We start from the raw sequence: 20225 nt of genomic DNA on the forward strand, positions 1-20225 counted from the left end.
AGTGTTCCGTCTCTTCATGTTGTGCACAGTTCAAACGGAAAATACATCAACAGGCAGACTACAGAAAAGCTTACTATCAAAGGTTAGAGGGGGGCTTTCTCAGAGGGCTTTTTACAGTTTTTCTATTCCCAATTAGCCGTTTAAGTGTACTTATTGAAAGTAGTAATTCTTTCATAGGCCGCCCTTTCTTAGTATTTGACGTTCCTTATATTGCGGTATGAGGCTTCGCAGTAGGTTGCAAACATTCATCACCCATGACTGTCCCCAATTGAGCTCAGAAGCTCAATGTCTATCATGACCTCTCTTTTAGAATGTCCAAGAGCAAGCAAACTATTCCTCCAGGAGAGGGCGCCAACAGACTACTAAAGAGATCATCATTACTCAAAGAAAACCCCAAAAACCAATGCATGATAGGAATAAACAGGTAACTTTCTTTGGAGTGGAAGCGGAGAGATCGCACCAGATGCCAATTCTAGATGTTATCACACCTGTGGTCACTGCAGCAGCAGGTGAATCCACTTTGTCCAAAAGGGATCTATTCCATTCAATTGCAAATGATCTAGATAAGACAGAGAACTGCAGCACGGGGACATAGCCGAGTTGGTCAGGTTGAGTGGTGATGAGTTTGCTATTTGGATGAATAAAGAAAGTCAAAAGTGTGAAAGATAAAAAACAAAAGGAGGAAGTGTGAAAAGTGAATGGGCCAAATTGAGGTGCATATGAAGACGTATGCTTTCTTCCAATTCATTAAATCGGGCTAATATGAATCAGGTGAATTGAGTTCTGCTTTTGGAAACTGGGTTAAGAAGGGGTGCACCGTTCCTGGAGGTACTGCAATACCAGGTCAATGCGTGGAGTGGACAGAGCAAGCTCTTTTTCCATCTCCCTGTTCTAAAAATCCATTTAATATATGGTCCCCAGATAGGGGACGTATCAGATATTAAACTGATAAGAACAGATACTACACTTGATCTTAGCCAAAAGGCCGAGAAGCGATAACCAGAATTGGTTTGGGCCTCGAGTGGCACCCTGGCCTATGCCGGACACATCTTAGGGAGAGAGAGCGAGAGGGAGACAAACCCACGCCTACACAAGACATTTTGTCACCCAAGCCAACCCTTGAAAAGGCTGCTTTGCAGAGCCAAAACAAGAAGAATGGTGCGTTTTGCAGCCGCCGCCCACTGCAATGAATCTGAATAACTCCTCCTTTAGGGCGCAAGCAACTCCCCTCCCCCTTGCAGTCTTTCCAATTCACGATACAAAAAGACGGACAGGACAGGTTGCCTGACTTTCCGTCACTGCCACCCTTTGCCATCCTTACCCGTAGAAAGCCCTTTCATCATCCCCAAACCCTAATCTTTTCCCTTTCCTTCCCAGCCCCCAAACCCTGCCCTCTGTACCTTTCTCACCACCCGCTTCCCTTCTCCTGTCATCCCCCTACCACCCGGGAAAAAAAGAGATTGCCCCCTCCTTCCACTAGCCCACCCTCCCACCCAAAGAACAACTTCTTCTGCGCAGCTTGTTTTCTAGGCAGCAGCGCTATTGTGATGTCATCGGGGGGCATTGTGACAAGCCGCCAGTGTTCCGTCTTTTCATGTTGTGCACAGTTCAAACGGAAAATACATCAAAAGGCAGACTACAGAAAAGCTTACTATCAAAGGTTAGAGGGGGGCTTTCTCAGAGGGCTTTTTACAGTTTTTCTATTCCCAATTAGCCGTTTAAGTGTACTTATTGAAAGTAGTAATTCTTTCATAGGCCGCCCTTTCTTAGTATTTGACGTTCCTTATATTGCGGTATGAGGCTTCGCAGTAGGTTGCAAACATTCATCACCCATGACTGTCCCCAATTGAGCTCAGAAGCTCAATGTCTATCATGACCTCTCTTTTAGAATGTCCAAGAGCAAGCAAACTATTCCTCAGGAGAGGGCGCCAACAGACTACTAAAGAGATCATCATTACTCAAAGAAAACCCCAAAAACCAATGCATGATAGGAATAAACAGGTAACTTTCTTTGGAGTGGAAGCGGAGAGATCGCACCAGATGCCAATTCTAGATGTTATCACACCTGTGGTCACTGCAGCAGCAGGTGAATCCACTTTGTCCAAAAGGGATCTATTCCATTCAATTGCAAATGATCTAGATAAGACAGAGAACTGCAGCACGGGGACATAGCCGAGTTGGTCAGGTTGAGTGGTGATGAGTTTGCTATTTGGATGAATAAAGAAAGTCAAAAGTGTGAAAGATAAAAAACAAAAGGAGGAAGTGTGAAAAGTGAATGGGCCAAATTGAGGTGCATATGAAGACGTATGCTTTCTTCCAATTCATTAAATCGGGCTAATATGAATCAGGTGAATTGAGTTCTGCTTTTGGAAACTGGGTTAAGAAGGGGTGCACCGTTCCTGGAGGTACTGCAATACCAGGTCAATGCGTGGAGTGGACAGAGCAAGCTCTTTTTCCATCTCCCTGTTCTAAAAATCCATTTAATATATGGTCCCCAGATAGGGGACGTATCAGATATTAAACTGATAAGAACAGATACTACACTTGATCTTAGCCAAAAGGCCGAGAAGCGATAACCAGAATTGGTTTGGGCCTCGAGTGGCACCCTGGCCTATGCCGGACACATCTTAGGGAGAGAGAGCGAGAGGGAGACAAACCCACGCCTACACAAGACATTTTGTCACCCAAGCCAACCCTTGAAAAGGCTGCTTTGCAGAGCCAAAACAAGAAGAATGGTGCGTTTTGCAGCCGCCGCCCACTGCAATGAATCTGAATAACTCCTCCTTTAGGGCGCAAGCAACTCCCCTCCCCCTTGCAGTCTTTCCAATTCACGATACAAAAAGACGGACAGGACAGGTTGCCTGACTTTCCGTCACTGCCACCCTTTGCCATCCTTACCCGTAGAAAGCCCTTTCATCATCCCCAAACCCTAATCTTTTCCCTTTCCTTCCCAGCCCCCAAACCCTGCCCTCTGTACCTTTCTCACCACCCGCTTCCCTTCTCCTGTCATCCCCCTACCACCCGGGAAAAAAAGAGATTGCCCCCTCCTTCCACTAGCCCACCCTCCCACCCAAAGAACAACTTCTTCTGCGCAGCTTGTTTTCTAGGCAGCAGCGCTATTGTGATGTCATCGGGGGGCATTGTGACAAGCCGCCAGTGTTCCGTCTCTTCATGTTGTGCACAGTTCAAACGGAAAATACATCAACAGGCAGACTACAGAAAAGCTTACTATCAAAGGTTAGAGGGGGGCTTTCTCAGAGGGCTTTTTACAGTTTTTCTATTCCCAATTAGCCGTTTAAGTGTACTTATTGAAAGTAGTAATTCTTTCATAGGCCGCCCTTTCTTAGTATTTGACGTTCCTTATATTGCGGTATGAGGCTTCGCAGTAGGTTGCAAACATTCATCACCCATGACTGTCCCCAATTGAGCTCAGAAGCTCAATGTCTATCATGACCTCTCTTTTAGAATGTCCAAGAGCAAGCAAACTATTCCTCCAGGAGAGGGCGCCAACAGACTACTAAAGAGATCATCATTACTCAAAGAAAACCCCAAAAACCAATGCATGATAGGAATAAACAGGTAACTTTCTTTGGAGTGGAAGCGGAGAGATCGCACCAGATGCCAATTCTAGATGTTATCACACCTGTGGTCACTGCAGCAGCAGGTGAATCCACTTTGTCCAAAAGGGATCTATTCCATTCAATTGCAAATGATCTAGATAAGACAGAGAACTGCAGCACGGGGACATAGCCGAGTTGGTCAGGTTGAGTGGTGATGAGTTTGCTATTTGGATGAATAAAGAAAGTCAAAAGTGTGAAAGATAAAAAACAAAAGGAGGAAGTGTGAAAAGTGAATGGGCCAAATTGAGGTGCATATGAAGACGTATGCTTTCTTCCAATTCATTAAATCGGGCTAATATGAATCAGGTGAATTGAGTTCTGCTTTTGGAAACTGGGTTAAGAAGGGGTGCACCGTTCCTGGAGGTACTGCAATACCAGGTCAATGCGTGGAGTGGACAGAGCAAGCTCTTTTTCCATCTCCCTGTTCTAAAAATCCATTTAATATATGGTCCCCAGATAGGGGACGTATCAGATATTAAACTGATAAGAACAGATACTACACTTGATCTTAGCCAAAAGGCCGAGAAGCGATAACCAGAATTGGTTTGGGCCTCGAGTGGCACCCTGGCCTATGCCGGACACATCTTAGGGAGAGAGAGCGAGAGGGAGACAAACCCACGCCTACACAAGACATTTTGTCACCCAAGCCAACCCTTGAAAAGGCTGCTTTGCAGAGCCAAAACAAGAAGAATGGTGCGTTTTGCAGCCGCCGCCCACTGCAATGAATCTGAATAACTCCTCCTTTAGGGCGCAAGCAACTCCCCTCCCCCTTGCAGTCTTTCCAATTCACGATACAAAAAGACGGACAGGACAGGTTGCCTGACTTTCCGTCACTGCCACCCTTTGCCATCCTTACCCGTAGAAAGCCCTTTCATCATCCCCAAACCCTAATCTTTTCCCTTTCCTTCCCAGCCCCCAAACCCTGCCCTCTGTACCTTTCTCACCACCCGCTTCCCTTCTCCTGTCATCCCCCTACCACCCGGGAAAAAAAGAGATTGCCCCCTCCTTCCACTAGCCCACCCTCCCACCCAAAGAACAACTTCTTCTGCGCAGCTTGTTTTCTAGGCAGCAGCGCTATTGTGATGTCATCGGGGGGCATTGTGACAAGCCGCCAGTGTTCCGTCTCTTCATGTTGTGCACAGTTCAAACGGAAAATACATCAACAGGCAGACTACAGAAAAGCTTACTATCAAAGGTTAGAGGGGGGCTTTCTCAGAGGGCTTTTTACAGTTTTTCTATTCCCAATTAGCCGTTTAAGTGTACTTATTGAAAGTAGTAATTCTTTCATAGGCCGCCCTTTCTTAGTATTTGACGTTCCTTATATTGCGGTATGAGGCTTCGCAGTAGGTTGCAAACATTCATCACCCATGACTGTCCCCAATTGAGCTCAGAAGCTCAATGTCTATCATGACCTCTCTTTTAGAATGTCCAAGAGCAAGCAAACTATTCCTCCAGGAGAGGGCGCCAACAGACTACTAAAGAGATCATCATTACTCAAAGAAAACCCCAAAAACCAATGCATGATAGGAATAAACAGGTAACTTTCTTTGGAGTGGAAGCGGAGAGATCGCACCAGATGCCAATTCTAGATGTTATCACACCTGTGGTCACTGCAGCAGCAGGTGAATCCACTTTGTCCAAAAGGGATCTATTCCATTCAATTGCAAATGATCTAGATAAGACAGAGAACTGCAGCACGGGGACATAGCCGAGTTGGTCAGGTTGAGTGGTGATGAGTTTGCTATTTGGATGAATAAAGAAAGTCAAAAGTGTGAAAGATAAAAAACAAAAGGAGGAAGTGTGAAAAGTGAATGGGCCAAATTGAGGTGCATATGAAGACGTATGCTTTCTTCCAATTCATTAAATCGGGCTAATATGAATCAGGTGAATTGAGTTCTGCTTTTGGAAACTGGGTTAAGAAGGGGTGCACCGTTCCTGGAGGTACTGCAATACCAGGTCAATGCGTGGAGTGGACAGAGCAAGCTCTTTTTCCATCTCCCTGTTCTAAAAATCCATTTAATATATGGTCCCCAGATAGGGGACGTATCAGATATTAAACTGATAAGAACAGATTTGATTTAATGAAGCTTTCCAAAGCACCGCAAAAAATGCATGACCGAAGTCACACCAAAAACAGTGCAAAGGCTAGGATTCGTGTGGACCCCTCCGTGAGGAGAGGGTCCCCAAAAATCAACCCCGTCCCTCCGAGCCAGAAGGCCACAGCAAGGGTCAGGGATCTTCGGTGCTCCCCCAAGCCGAAGCCTGGTTGAGCCTTGTCGTTGCTCCCAGCGTCCACCCAGGCATCTTACCCAAGTGGAGTAGAGAGCTACTAGTTGTTGGTTTCGCAGCCGAAACTGCCCGGACCGTCAACCGGTGTTGGTTTCTCAGCCCAAGGCTAACCGGACCTCCAACCGGGTGTTGGTTTCTCAGCCGAAGCTGACCCGGACCTCCAACCGGGTGTTGGTTTCTCAGCCGAAGCTGACCCAGACCTCCAACCGGGTGTTGGTTTCTCAGCCGAAGCTGACCCGGACCTCCAACCGGGTGTTGGTTTCTCAGCCCAAAGCTGAACGGACCTCCGACCATGATTATAAAAATTTTCCTTCCTAGCCAGAAGGCCGGGAGAGAGCAATATGCTCAGAAAGTATGAAAGGGCAAGGTACGGTGTGCTACAGAGCCCAAGGCTCGCCGGGGTCCCAAGCCAGCAAGCTCAGACTCACTCCAGGGTCGTCAGTCCTGGGGCACATTGCACCATAGCCCCCACACTTACTCAGTCTAATAGCCTCGATCCTGGTAGGGCCATGTTTTCCTCTAGATGAATATACTATACATTAAGAGTACTAGCAAGCGCAACCTTCCAGTGTGCATTGCATCTGCCGAGCCTCACAGATACTACACTTGATCTTAGCCAAAAGGCCGAGAAGCGATAACCAGAATTGGTTTGGGCCTCGAGTGGCACCCTGGCCTATGCCGGACACATCTTAGGGAGAGAGAGCGAGAGGGAGACAAACCCACGCCTACACAAGACATTTTGTCACCCAAGCCAACCCTTGAAAAGGCTGCTTTGCAGAGCCAAAACAAGAAGAATGGTGCGTTTTGCAGCCGCCGCCCACTGCAATGAATCTGAATAACTCCTCCTTTAGGGCGCAAGCAACTCCCCTCCCCCTTGCAGTCTTTCCAATTCACGATACAAAAAGACGGACAGGACAGGTTGCCTGACTTTCCGTCACTGCCACCCTTTGCCATCCTTACCCGTAGAAAGCCCTTTCATCATCCCCAAACCCTAATCTTTTCCCTTTCCTTCCCAGCCCCCAAACCCTGCCCTCTGTACCTTTCTCACCACCCGCTTCCCTTCTCCTGTCATCCCCCTACCACCCGGGAAAAAAAGAGATTGCCCCCTCCTTCCACTAGCCCACCCTCCCACCCAAAGAACAACTTCTTCTGCGCAGCTTGTTTTCTAGGCAGCAGCGCTATTGTGATGTCATCGGGGGGCATTGTGACAAGCCGCCAGTGTTCCGTCTCTTCATGTTGTGCACAGTTCAAACGGAAAATACATCAACAGGCAGACTACAGAAAAGCTTACTATCAAAGGTTAGAGGGGGGCTTTCTCAGAGGGCTTTTTACAGTTTTTCTATTCCCAATTAGCCGTTTAAGTGTACTTATTGAAAGTAGTAATTCTTTCATAGGCCGCCCTTTCTTAGTATTTGACGTTCCTTATATTGCGGTATGAGGCTTCGCAGTAGGTTGCAAACATTCATCACCCATGACTGTCCCCAATTGAGCTCAGAAGCTCAATGTCTATCATGACCTCTCTTTTAGAATGTCCAAGAGCAAGCAAACTATTCCTCCAGGAGAGGGCGCCAACAGACTACTAAAGAGATCATCATTACTCAAAGAAAACCCCAAAAACCAATGCATGATAGGAATAAACAGGTAACTTTCTTTGGAGTGGAAGCGGAGAGATCGCACCAGATGCCAATTCTAGATGTTATCACACCTGTGGTCACTGCAGCAGCAGGTGAATCCACTTTGTCCAAAAGGGATCTATTCCATTCAATTGCAAATGATCTAGATAAGACAGAGAACTGCAGCACGGGGACATAGCCGAGTTGGTCAGGTTGAGTGGTGATGAGTTTGCTATTTGGATGAATAAAGAAAGTCAAAAGTGTGAAAGATAAAAAACAAAAGGAGGAAGTGTGAAAAGTGAATGGGCCAAATTGAGGTGCATATGAAGACGTATGCTTTCTTCCAATTCATTAAATCGGGCTAATATGAATCAGGTGAATTGAGTTCTGCTTTTGGAAACTGGGTTAAGAAGGGGTGCACCGTTCCTGGAGGTACTGCAATACCAGGTCAATGCGTGGAGTGGACAGAGCAAGCTCTTTTTCCATCTCCCTGTTCTAAAAATCCATTTAATATATGGTCCCCAGATAGGGGACGTATCAGATATTAAACTGATAAGAACAGATACTACACTTGATCTTAGCCAAAAGGCCGAGAAGCGATAACCAGAATTGGTTTGGGCCTCGAGTGGCACCCTGGCCTATGCCGGACACATCTTAGGGAGAGAGAGCGAGAGGGAGACAAACCCACGCCTACACAAGACATTTTGTCACCCAAGCCAACCCTTGAAAAGGCTGCTTTGCAGAGCCAAAACAAGAAGAATGGTGCGTTTTGCAGCCGCCGCCCACTGCAATGAATCTGAATAACTCCTCCTTTAGGGCGCAAGCAACTCCCCTCCCCCTTGCAGTCTTTCCAATTCACGATACAAAAAGACGGACAGGACAGGTTGCCTGACTTTCCGTCACTGCCACCCTTTGCCATCCTTACCCGTAGAAAGCCCTTTCATCATCCCCAAACCCTAATCTTTTCCCTTTCCTTCCCAGCCCCCAAACCCTGCCCTCTGTACCTTTCTCACCACCCGCTTCCCTTCTCCTGTCATCCCCCTACCACCCGGGAAAAAAAGAGATTGCCCCCTCCTTCCACTAGCCCACCCTCCCACCCAAAGAACAACTTCTTCTGCGCAGCTTGTTTTCTAGGCAGCAGCGCTATTGTGATGTCATCGGGGGGCATTGTGACAAGCCGCCAGTGTTCCGTCTCTTCATGTTGTGCACAGTTCAAACGGAAAATACATCAACAGGCAGACTACAGAAAAGCTTACTATCAAAGGTTAGAGGGGGGCTTTCTCAGAGGGCTTTTTACAGTTTTTCTATTCCCAATTAGCCGTTTAAGTGTACTTATTGAAAGTAGTAATTCTTTCATAGGCCGCCCTTTCTTAGTATTTGACGTTCCTTATATTGCGGTATGAGGCTTCGCAGTAGGTTGCAAACATTCATCACCCATGACTGTCCCCAATTGAGCTCAGAAGCTCAATGTCTATCATGACCTCTCTTTTAGAATGTCCAAGAGCAAGCAAACTATTCCTCCAGGAGAGGGCGCCAACAGACTACTAAAGAGATCATCATTACTCAAAGAAAACCCCAAAAACCAATGCATGATAGGAATAAACAGGTAACTTTCTTTGGAGTGGAAGCGGAGAGATCGCACCAGATGCCAATTCTAGATGTTATCACACCTGTGGTCACTGCAGCAGCAGGTGAATCCACTTTGTCCAAAAGGGATCTATTCCATTCAATTGCAAATGATCTAGATAAGACAGAGAACTGCAGCACGGGGACATAGCCGAGTTGGTCAGGTTGAGTGGTGATGAGTTTGCTATTTGGATGAATAAAGAAAGTCAAAAGTGTGAAAGATAAAAAACAAAAGGAGGAAGTGTGAAAAGTGAATGGGCCAAATTGAGGTGCATATGAAGACGTATGCTTTCTTCCAATTCATTAAATCGGGCTAATATGAATCAGGTGAATTGAGTTCTGCTTTTGGAAACTGGGTTAAGAAGGGGTGCACCGTTCCTGGAGGTACTGCAATACCAGGTCAATGCGTGGAGTGGACAGAGCAAGCTCTTTTTCCATCTCCCTGTTCTAAAAATCCATTTAATATATGGTCCCCAGATAGGGGACGTATCAGATATTAAACTGATAAGAACAGATACTACACTTGATCTTAGCCAAAAGGCCGAGAAGCGATAACCAGAATTGGTTTGGGCCTCGAGTGGCACCCTGGCCTATGCCGGACACATCTTAGGGAGAGAGAGCGAGAGGGAGACAAACCCACGCCTACACAAGACATTTTGTCACCCAAGCCAACCCTTGAAAAGGCTGCTTTGCAGAGCCAAAACAAGAAGAATGGTGCGTTTTGCAGCCGCCGCCCACTGCAATGAATCTGAATAACTCCTCCTTTAGGGCGCAAGCAACTCCCCTCCCCCTTGCAGTCTTTCCAATTCACGATACAAAAAGACGGACAGGACAGGTTGCCTGACTTTCCGTCACTGCCACCCTTTGCCATCCTTACCCGTAGAAAGCCCTTTCATCATCCCCAAACCCTAATCTTTTCCCTTTCCTTCCCAGCCCCCAAACCCTGCCCTCTGTACCTTTCTCACCACCCGCTTCCCTTCTCCTGTCATCCCCCTACCACCCGGGAAAAAAAGAGATTGCCCCCTCCTTCCACTAGCCCACCCTCCCACCCAAAGAACAACTTCTTCTGCGCAGCTTGTTTTCTAGGCAGCAGCGCTATTGTGATGTCATCGGGGGGCATTGTGACAAGCCGCCAGTGTTCCGTCTCTTCATGTTGTGCACAGTTCAAACGGAAAATACATCAACAGGCAGACTACAGAAAAGCTTACTATCAAAGGTTAGAGGGGGGCTTTCTCAGAGGGCTTTTTACAGTTTTTCTATTCCCAATTAGCCGTTTAAGTGTACTTATTGAAAGTAGTAATTCTTTCATAGGCCGCCCTTTCTTAGTATTTGACGTTCCTTATATTGCGGTATGAGGCTTCGCAGTAGGTTGCAAACATTCATCACCCATGACTGTCCCCAATTGAGCTCAGAAGCTCAATGTCTATCATGACCTCTCTTTTAGAATGTCCAAGAGCAAGCAAACTATTCCTCCAGGAGAGGGCGCCAACAGACTACTAAAGAGATCATCATTACTCAAAGAAAACCCCAAAAACCAATGCATGATAGGAATAAACAGGTAACTTTCTTTGGAGTGGAAGCGGAGAGATCGCACCAGATGCCAATTCTAGATGTTATCACACCTGTGGTCACTGCAGCAGCAGGTGAATCCACTTTGTCCAAAAGGGATCTATTCCATTCAATTGCAAATGATCTAGATAAGACAGAGAACTGCAGCACGGGGACATAGCCGAGTTGGTCAGGTTGAGTGGTGATGAGTTTGCTATTTGGATGAATAAAGAAAGTCAAAAGTGTGAAAGATAAAAAACAAAAGGAGGAAGTGTGAAAAGTGAATGGGCCAAATTGAGGTGCATATGAAGACGTATGCTTTCTTCCAATTCATTAAATCGGGCTAATATGAATCAGGTGAATTGAGTTCTGCTTTTGGAAACTGGGTTAAGAAGGGGTGCACCGTTCCTGGAGGTACTGCAATACCAGGTCAATGCGTGGAGTGGACAGAGCAAGCTCTTTTTCCATCTCCCTGTTCTAAAAATCCATTTAATATATGGTCCCCAGATAGGGGACGTATCAGATATTAAACTGATAAGAACAGATACTACACTTGATCTTAGCCAAAAGGCCGAGAAGCGATAACCAGAATTGGTTTGGGCCTCGAGTGGCACCCTGGCCTATGCCGGACACATCTTAGGGAGAGAGAGCGAGAGGGAGACAAACCCACGCCTACACAAGACATTTTGTCACCCAAGCCAACCCTTGAAAAGGCTGCTTTGCAGAGCCAAAACAAGAAGAATGGTGCGTTTTGCAGCCGCCGCCCACTGCAATGAATCTGAATAACTCCTCCTTTAGGGCGCAAGCAACTCCCCTCCCCCTTGCAGTCTTTCCAATTCACGATACAAAAAGACGGACAGGACAGGTTGCCTGACTTTCCGTCACTGCCACCCTTTGCCATCCTTACCCGTAGAAAGCCCTTTCATCATCCCCAAACCCTAATCTTTTCCCTTTCCTTCCCAGCCCCCAAACCCTGCCCTCTGTACCTTTCTCACCACCCGCTTCCCTTCTCCTGTCATCCCCCTACCACCCGGGAAAAAAAGAGATTGCCCCCTCCTTCCACTAGCCCACCCTCCCACCCAAAGAACAACTTCTTCTGCGCAGCTTGTTTTCTAGGCAGCAGCGCTATTGTGATGTCATCGGGGGGCATTGTGACAAGCCGCCAGTGTTCCGTCTCTTCATGTTGTGCACAGTTCAAACGGAAAATACATCAACAGGCAGACTACAGAAAAGCTTACTATCAAAGGTTAGAGGGGGGCTTTCTCAGAGGGCTTTTTACAGTTTTTCTATTCCCAATTAGCCGTTTAAGTGTACTTATTGAAAGTAGTAATTCTTTCATAGGCCGCCCTTTCTTAGTATTTGACGTTCCTTATATTGCGGTATGAGGCTTCGCAGTAGGTTGCAAACATTCATCACCCATGACTGTCCCCAATTGAGCTCAGAAGCTCAATGTCTATCATGACCTCTCTTTTAGAATGTCCAAGAGCAAGCAAACTATTCCTCCAGGAGAGGGCGCCAACAGACTACTAAAGAGATCATCATTACTCAAAGAAAACCCCAAAAACCAATGCATGATAGGAATAAACAGGTAACTTTCTTTGGAGTGGAAGCGGAGAGATCGCACCAGATGCCAATTCTAGATGTTATCACACCTGTGGTCACTGCAGCAGCAGGTGAATCCACTTTGTCCAAAAGGGATCTATTCCATTCAATTGCAAATGATCTAGATAAGACAGAGAACTGCAGCACGGGGACATAGCCGAGTTGGTCAGGTTGAGTGGTGATGAGTTTGCTATTTGGATGAATAAAGAAAGTCAAAAGTGTGAAAGATAAAAAACAAAAGGAGGAAGTGTGAAAAGTGAATGGGCCAAATTGAGGTGCATATGAAGACGTATGCTTTCTTCCAATTCATTAAATCGGGCTAATATGAATCAGGTGAATTGAGTTCTGCTTTTGGAAACTGGGTTAAGAAGGGGTGCACCGTTCCTGGAGGTACTGCAATACCAGGTCAATGCGTGGAGTGGACAGAGCAAGCTCTTTTTCCATCTCCCTGTTCTAAAAATCCATTTAATATATGGTCCCCAGATAGGGGACGTATCAGATATTAAACTGATAAGAACAGATACTACACTTGATCTTAGCCAAAAGGCCGAGAAGCGATAACCAGAATTGGTTTGGGCCTCGAGTGGCACCCTGGCCTATGCCGGACACATCTTAGGGAGAGAGAGCGAGAGGGAGACAAACCCACGCCTACACAAGACATTTTGTCACCCAAGCCAACCCTTGAAAAGGCTGCTTTGCAGAGCCAAAACAAGAAGAATGGTGCGTTTTGCAGCCGCCGCCCACTGCAATGAATCTGAATAACTCCTCCTTTAGGGCGCAAGCAACTCCCCTCCCCCTTGCAGTCTTTCCAATTCACGATACAAAAAGACGGACAGGACAGGTTGCCTGACTTTCCGTCACTGCCACCCTTTGCCATCCTTACCCGTAGAAAGCCCTTTCATCATCCCCAAACCCTAATCTTTTCCCTTTCCTTCCCAGCCCCCAAACCCTGCCCTCTGTACCTTTCTCACCACCCGCTTCCCTTCTCCTGTCATCCCCCTACCACCCGGGAAAAAAAGAGATTGCCCCCTCCTTCCACTAGCCCACCCTCCCACCCAAAGAACAACTTCTTCTGCGCAGCTTGTTTTCTAGGCAGCAGCGCTATTGTGATGTCATCGGGGGGCATTGTGACAAGCCGCCAGTGTTCCGTCTCTTCATGTTGTGCACAGTTCAAACGGAAAATACATCAACAGGCAGACTACAGAAAAGCTTACTATCAAAGGTTAGAGGGGGGCTTTCTCAGAGGGCTTTTTACAGTTTTTCTATTCCCAATTAGCCGTTTAAGTGTACTTATTGAAAGTAGTAATTCTTTCATAGGCCGCCCTTTCTTAGTATTTGACGTTCCTTATATTGCGGTATGAGGCTTCGCAGTAGGTTGCAAACATTCATCACCCATGACTGTCCCCAATTGAGCTCAGAAGCTCAATGTCTATCATGACCTCTCTTTTAGAATGTCCAAGAGCAAGCAAACTATTCCTCCAGGAGAGGGCGCCAACAGACTACTAAAGAGATCATCATTACTCAAAGAAAACCCCAAAAACCAATGCATGATAGGAATAAACAGGTAACTTTCTTTGGAGTGGAAGCGGAGAGATCGCACCAGATGCCAATTCTAGATGTTATCACACCTGTGGTCACTGCAGCAGCAGGTGAATCCACTTTGTCCAAAAGGGATCTATTCCATTCAATTGCAAATGATCTAGATAAGACAGAGAACTGCAGCACGGGGACATAGCCGAGTTGGTCAGGTTGAGTGGTGATGAGTTTGCTATTTGGATGAATAAAGAAAGTCAAAAGTGTGAAAGATAAAAAACAAAAGGAGGAAGTGTGAAAAGTGAATGGGCCAAATTGAGGTGCATATGAAGACGTATGCTTTCTTCCAATTCATTAAATCGGGCTAATATGAATCAGGTGAATTGAGTTCTGCTTTTGGAAACTGGGTTAAGAAGGGGTGCACCGTTCCTGGAGGTACTGCAATACCAGGTCAATGCGTGGAGTGGACAGAGCAAGCTCTTTTTCCATCTCCCTGTTCTAAAAATCCATTTAATATATGGTCCCCAGATAGGGGACGTATCAGATATTAAACTGATAAGAACAGATACTACACTTGATCTTAGCCAAAAGGCCGAGAAGCGATAACCAGAATTGGTTTGGGCCTCGAGTGGCACCCTGGCCTATGCCGGACACATCTTAGGGAGAGAGAGCGAGAGGGAGACAAACCCACGCCTACACAAGACATTTTGTCACCCAAGCCAACCCTTGAAAAGGCTGCTTTGCAGAGCCAAAACAAGAAGAATGGTGCGTTTTGCAGCCGCCGCCCACTGCAATGAATCTGAATAACTCCTCCTTTAGGGCGCAAGCAACTCCCCTCCCCCTTGCAGTCTTTCCAATTCACGATACAAAAAGACGGACAGGACAGGTTGCCTGACTTTCTGTCACTGCCACCCTTTGCCATCCTTACCCGTAGAAAGCCCTTTCATCATCCCCAAACCCTAATCTTTTCCCTTTCCTTCCCAGCCCCCAAACCCTGCCCTCTGTACCTTTCTCACCACCCGCTTCCCTTCTCCTGTCATCCCCCTACCACCCGGGAAAAAAAGAGATTGCCCCCTCCTTCCACTAGCCCACCCTCCCACCCAAAGAACAACTTCTTCTGCGCAGCTTGTTTTCTAGGCAGCAGCGCTATTGTGATGTCATCGGGGGGCATTGTGACAAGCCGCCAGTGTTCCGTCTCTTCATGTTGTGCACAGTTCAAACGGAAAATACATCAACAGGCAGACTACAGAAAAGCTTACTATCAAAGGTTAGAGGGGGGCTTTCTCAGAGGGCTTTTTACAGTTTTTCTATTCCCAATTAGCCGTTTAAGTGTACTTATTGAAAGTAGTAATTCTTTCATAGGCCGCCCTTTCTTAGTATTTGACGTTCCTTATATTGCGGTATGAGGCTTCGCAGTAGGTTGCAAACATTCATCACCCATGACTGTCCCCAATTGAGCTCAGAAGCTCAATGTCTATCATGACCTCTCTTTTAGAATGTCCAAGAGCAAGCAAACTATTCCTCCAGGAGAGGGCGCCAACAGACTACTAAAGAGATCATCATTACTCAAAGAAAACCCCAAAAACCAATGCATGATAGGAATAAACAGGTAACTTTCTTTGGAGTGGAAGCGGAGAGATCGCACCAGATGCCAATTCTAGATGTTATCACACCTGTGGTCACTGCAGCAGCAGGTGAATCCACTTTGTCCAAAAGGGATCTATTCCATTCAATTGCAAATGATCTAGATAAGACAGAGAACTGCAGCACGGGGACATAGCCGAGTTGGTCAGGTTGAGTGGTGATGAGTTTGCTATTTGGATGAATAAAGAAAGTCAAAAGTGTGAAAGATAAAAAACAAAAGGAGGAAGTGTGAAAAGTGAATGGGCCAAATTGAGGTGCATATGAAGACGTATGCTTTCTTCCAATTCATTAAATCGGGCTAATATGAATCAGGTGAATTGAGTTCTGCTTTTGGAAACTGGGTTAAGAAGGGGTGCACCGTTCCTGGAGGTACTGCAATACCAGGTCAATGCGTGGAGTGGACAGAGCAAGCTCTTTTTCCATCTCCCTGTTCTAAAAATCCATTTAATATATGGTCCCCAGATAGGGGACGTATCAGATATTAAACTGATAAGAACAGATACTACACTTGATCTTAGCCAAAAGGCCGAGAAGCGATAACCAGAATTGGTTTGGGCCTCGAGTGGCACCCTGGCCTATGCCGGACACATCTTAGGGAGAGAGAGCGAGAGGGAGACAAACCCACGCCTACACAAGACATTTTGTCACCCAAGCCAACCCTTGAAAAGGCTGCTTTGCAGAGCCAAAACAAGAAGAATGGTGCGTTTTGCAGCCGCCGCCCACTGCAATGAATCTGAATAACTCCTCCTTTAGGGCGCAAGCAACTCCCCTCCCCCTTGCAGTCTTTCCAATTCACGATACAAAAAGACGGACAGGACAGGTTGCCTGACTTTCCGTCACTGCCACCCTTTGCCATCCTTACCCGTAGAAAGCCCTTTCATCATCCCCAAACCCTAATCTTTTCCCTTTCCTTCCCAGCCCCCAAACCCTGCCCTCTGTACCTTTCTCACCACCCGCTTCCCTTCTCCTGTCATCCCCCTACCACCCGGGAAAAAAAGAGATTGCCCCCTCCTTCCACTAGCCCACCCTCCCACCCAAAGAACAACTTCTTCTGCGCAGCTTGTTTTCTAGGCAGCAGCGCTATTGTGATGTCATCGGGGGGCATTGTGACAAGCCGCCAGTGTTCCGTCTCTTCATGTTGTGCACAGTTCAAACGGAAAATACATCAACAGGCAGACTACAGAAAAGCTTACTATCAAAGGTTAGAGGGGGGCTTTCTCAGAGGGCTTTTTACAGTTTTTCTATTCCCAATTAGCCGTTTAAGTGTACTTATTGAAAGTAGTAATTCTTTCATAGGCCGCCCTTTCTTAGTATTTGACGTTCCTTATATTGCGGTATGAGGCTTCGCAGTAGGTTGCAAACATTCATCACCCATGACTGTCCCCAATTGAGCTCAGAAGCTCAATGTCTATCATGACCTCTCTTTTAGAATGTCCAAGAGCAAGCAAACTATTCCTCCAGGAGAGGGCGCCAACAGACTACTAAAGAGATCATCATTACTCAAAGAAAACCCCAAAAACCAATGCATGATAGGAATAAACAGGTAACTTTCTTTGGAGTGGAAGCGGAGAGATCGCACCAGATGCCAATTCTAGATGTTATCACACCTGTGGTCACTGCAGCAGCAGGTGAATCCACTTTGTCCAAAAGGGATCTATTCCATTCAATTGCAAATGATCTAGATAAGACAGAGAACTGCAGCACGGGGACATAGCCGAGTTGGTCAGGTTGAGTGGTGATGAGTTTGCTATTTGGATGAATAAAGAAAGTCAAAAGTGTGAAAGATAAAAAACAAAAGGAGGAAGTGTGAAAAGTGAATGGGCCAAATTGAGGTGCATATGAAGACGTATGCTTTCTTCCAATTCATTAAATCGGGCTAATATGAATCAGGTGAATTGAGTTCTGCTTTTGGAAACTGGGTTAAGAAGGGGTGCACCGTTCCTGGAGGTACTGCAATACCAGGTCAATGCGTGGAGTGGACAGAGCAAGCTCTTTTTCCATCTCCCTGTTCTAAAAATCCATTTAATATATGGTCCCCAGATAGGGGACGTATCAGATATTAAACTGATAAGAACAGATGAGATTTCATCCGCAATTTTCAGAATCAAGGTAGCCCCGAAGGCCAGCAGGCCACCACACAAAAGCGCAGTGCCTGGGTGATCGCCTCCCGAGCCCAGGAACCACCAGCCACAAAGGGACGTAAGCACCAAAAGGCGCAACAATCCCCGAGGCCGGCGGTCGTGCAAGCCCGGGCCCCTCCCAGCCAAGACCAAGGCAAACCCAATGAAGGGACTACACTTGATCTTAGCCAAAAGGCCGAGAAGCGATAACCAGAATTGGTTTGGGCCTCGAGTGGCACCCTGGCCTATGCCGGACACATCTTAGGGAGAGAGAGCGAGAGGGAGACAAACCCACGCCTACACAAGACATTTTGTCACCCAAGCCAACCCTTGAAAAGGCTGCTTTGCAGAGCCAAAACAAGAAGAATGGTGCGTTTTGCAGCCGCCGCCCACTGCAATGAATCTGAATAACTCCTCCTTTAGGGCGCAAGCAACTCCCCTCCCCCTTGCAGTCTTTCCAATTCACGATACAAAAAGACGGACAGGACAGGTTGCCTGACTTTCCGTCACTGCCACCCTTTGCCATCCTTACCCGTAGAAAGCCCTTTCATCATCCCCAAACCCTAATCTTTTCCCTTTCCTTCCCAGCCCCCAAACCCTGCCCTCTGTACCTTTCTCACCACCCGCTTCCCTTCTCCTGTCATCCCCCTACCACCCGGGAAAAAAAGAGATTGCCCCCTCCTTCCACTAGCCCACCCTCCCACCCAAAGAACAACTTCTTCTGCGCAGCTTGTTTTCTAGGCAGCAGCGCTATTGTGATGTCATCGGGGGGCATTGTGACAAGCCGCCAGTGTTCCGTCTCTTCATGTTGTGCACAGTTCAAACGGAAAATACATCAACAGGCAGACTACAGAAAAGCTTACTATCAAAGGTTAGAGGGGGGCTTTCTCAGAGGGCTTTTTACAGTTTTTCTATTCCCAATTAGCCGTTTAAGTGTACTTATTGAAAGTAGTAATTCTTTCATAGGCCGCCCTTTCTTAGTATTTGACGTTCCTTATATTGCGGTATGAGGCTTCGCAGTAGGTTGCAAACATTCATCACCCATGACTGTCCCCAATTGAGCTCAGAAGCTCAATGTCTATCATGACCTCTCTTTTAGAATGTCCAAGAGCAAGCAAACTATTCCTCCAGGAGAGGGCGCCAACAGACTACTAAAGAGATCATCATTACTCAAAGAAAACCCCAAAAACCAATGCATGATAGGAATAAACAGGTAACTTTCTTTGGAGTGGAAGCGGAGAGATCGCACCAGATGCCAATTCTAGATGTTATCACACCTGTGGTCACTGCAGCAGCAGGTGAATCCACTTTGTCCAAAAGGGATCTATTCCATTCAATTGCAAATGATCTAGATAAGACAGAGAACTGCAGCACGGGGACATAGCCGAGTTGGTCAGGTTGAGTGGTGATGAGTTTGCTATTTGGATGAATAAAGAAAGTCAAAAGTGTGAAAGATAAAAAACAAAAGGAGGAAGTGTGAAAAGTGAATGGGCCAAATTGAGGTGCATATGAAGACGTATGCTTTCTTCCAATTCATTAAATCGGGCTAATATGAATCAGGTGAATTGAGTTCTGCTTTTGGAAACTGGGTTAAGAAGGGGTGCACCGTTCCTGGAGGTACTGCAATACCAGGTCAATGCGTGGAGTGGACAGAGCAAGCTCTTTTTCCATCTCCCTGTTCTAAAAATCCATTTAATATATGGTCCCCAGATAGGGGACGTATCAGATATTAAACTGATAAGAACAGATGAGATTTCATCCGCAATTTTCAGAATCAAGGTAGCCCCGAAGGCCAGCAGGCCACCACACAAAAGCGCAGTGCCTGGGTGATCGCCTCCCGAGCCCAGGAACCACCAGCCACAAAGGGACGTAAGCACCAAAAGGCGCAACAATCCCCGAGGCCGGCGGTCGTGCAAGCCCGGGCCCCTCCCAGCCAAGACCAAGGCAAACCCAATGAAGGGACTACACTTGATCTTAGCCAAAAGGCCGAGAAGCGATAACCAGAATTGGTTTGGGCCTCGAGTGGCACCCTGGCCTATGCCGGACACATCTTAGGGAGAGAGAGCGAGAGGGAGACAAACCCACGCCTACACAAGACATTTTGTCACCCAAGCCAACCCTTGAAAAGGCTGCTTTGCAGAGCCAAAACAAGAAGAATGGTGCGTTTTGCAGCCGCCGCCCACTGCAATGAATCTGAATAACTCCTCCTTTAGGGCGCAAGCAACTCCCCTCCCCCTTGCAGTCTTTCCAATTCACGATACAAAAAGACGGACAGGACAGGTTGCCTGACTTTCCGTCACTGCCACCCTTTGCCATCCTTACCCGTAGAAAGCCCTTTCATCATCCCCAAACCCTAATCTTTTCCCTTTCCTTCCCAGCCCCCAAACCCTGCCCTCTGTACCTTTCTCACCACCCGCTTCCCTTCTCCTGTCATCCCCCTACCACCCGGGAAAAAAAGAGATTGCCCCCTCCTTCCACTAGCCCACCCTCCCACCCAAAGAACAACTTCTTCTGCGCAGCTTGTTTTCTAGGCAGCAGCGCTATTGTGATGTCATCGGGGGGCATTGTGACAAGCCGCCAGTGTTCCGTCTCTTCATGTTGTGCACAGTTCAAACGGAAAATACATCAAC

The 20225-nt window shown here is 46.9% G+C and overlaps 12 non-coding genes and 1 pseudogene across 12 annotated transcripts; all 13 read right to left on the minus strand.

The window, feature by feature from the left end:
• Positions 1 to 806: 806 nt before the first annotated feature.
• On the minus strand, positions 807 to 997 carry LOC142263012 (U2 spliceosomal RNA). Its single transcript, XR_012730231.1, has one exon. It is a non-coding gene; the product is annotated as a U2 spliceosomal RNA (small nuclear RNA).
• Positions 998 to 2383: 1386 nt separating this feature from the next.
• LOC142263014 (U2 spliceosomal RNA) lies at positions 2384 to 2574 on the minus strand. The gene has a single exon (XR_012730232.1). It is a non-coding gene; the product is annotated as a U2 spliceosomal RNA (small nuclear RNA).
• Positions 2575 to 3961: 1387 nt separating this feature from the next.
• Positions 3962 to 4152, minus strand: LOC142263015 (U2 spliceosomal RNA). Its single transcript, XR_012730233.1, has one exon. It is a non-coding gene; the product is annotated as a U2 spliceosomal RNA (small nuclear RNA).
• A 1387-nt stretch (positions 4153 to 5539) lies between these two features.
• Positions 5540 to 5734, minus strand: LOC142263154 (U2 spliceosomal RNA). Its single transcript, XR_012730350.1, has one exon. It is a non-coding gene; the product is annotated as a U2 spliceosomal RNA (small nuclear RNA).
• A 684-nt stretch (positions 5735 to 6418) lies between these two features.
• Positions 6419 to 6545, minus strand: LOC142263176 (U2 spliceosomal RNA; annotated as a pseudogene).
• Positions 6546 to 7932: 1387 nt separating this feature from the next.
• Positions 7933 to 8123, minus strand: LOC142263016 (U2 spliceosomal RNA). The gene has a single exon (XR_012730234.1). It is a non-coding gene; the product is annotated as a U2 spliceosomal RNA (small nuclear RNA).
• A 1387-nt stretch (positions 8124 to 9510) lies between these two features.
• LOC142263017 (U2 spliceosomal RNA) lies at positions 9511 to 9701 on the minus strand. Its single transcript, XR_012730235.1, has one exon. It is a non-coding gene; the product is annotated as a U2 spliceosomal RNA (small nuclear RNA).
• A 1387-nt stretch (positions 9702 to 11088) lies between these two features.
• Positions 11089 to 11279, minus strand: LOC142263020 (U2 spliceosomal RNA). The gene has a single exon (XR_012730237.1). It is a non-coding gene; the product is annotated as a U2 spliceosomal RNA (small nuclear RNA).
• Positions 11280 to 12666: 1387 nt separating this feature from the next.
• LOC142263021 (U2 spliceosomal RNA) lies at positions 12667 to 12857 on the minus strand. The gene has a single exon (XR_012730238.1). It is a non-coding gene; the product is annotated as a U2 spliceosomal RNA (small nuclear RNA).
• Positions 12858 to 14244: 1387 nt separating this feature from the next.
• Positions 14245 to 14435, minus strand: LOC142263022 (U2 spliceosomal RNA). Its single transcript, XR_012730239.1, has one exon. It is a non-coding gene; the product is annotated as a U2 spliceosomal RNA (small nuclear RNA).
• Positions 14436 to 15822: 1387 nt separating this feature from the next.
• On the minus strand, positions 15823 to 16013 carry LOC142263023 (U2 spliceosomal RNA). Its single transcript, XR_012730240.1, has one exon. It is a non-coding gene; the product is annotated as a U2 spliceosomal RNA (small nuclear RNA).
• A 1387-nt stretch (positions 16014 to 17400) lies between these two features.
• LOC142263159 (U2 spliceosomal RNA) lies at positions 17401 to 17584 on the minus strand. Its single transcript, XR_012730354.1, has one exon. It is a non-coding gene; the product is annotated as a U2 spliceosomal RNA (small nuclear RNA).
• Positions 17585 to 19190: 1606 nt separating this feature from the next.
• On the minus strand, positions 19191 to 19374 carry LOC142263160 (U2 spliceosomal RNA). Its single transcript, XR_012730355.1, has one exon. It is a non-coding gene; the product is annotated as a U2 spliceosomal RNA (small nuclear RNA).
• Between the last annotated feature and the right edge of the window lie 851 nt (positions 19375 to 20225).

Source organism: Anomaloglossus baeobatrachus, unplaced genomic scaffold (genome assembly GCF_048569485.1).
Source record: "Anomaloglossus baeobatrachus isolate aAnoBae1 unplaced genomic scaffold, aAnoBae1.hap1 Scaffold_255, whole genome shotgun sequence".
Taxonomy (NCBI): Eukaryota; Metazoa; Chordata; class Amphibia; order Anura; family Aromobatidae; genus Anomaloglossus; species Anomaloglossus baeobatrachus.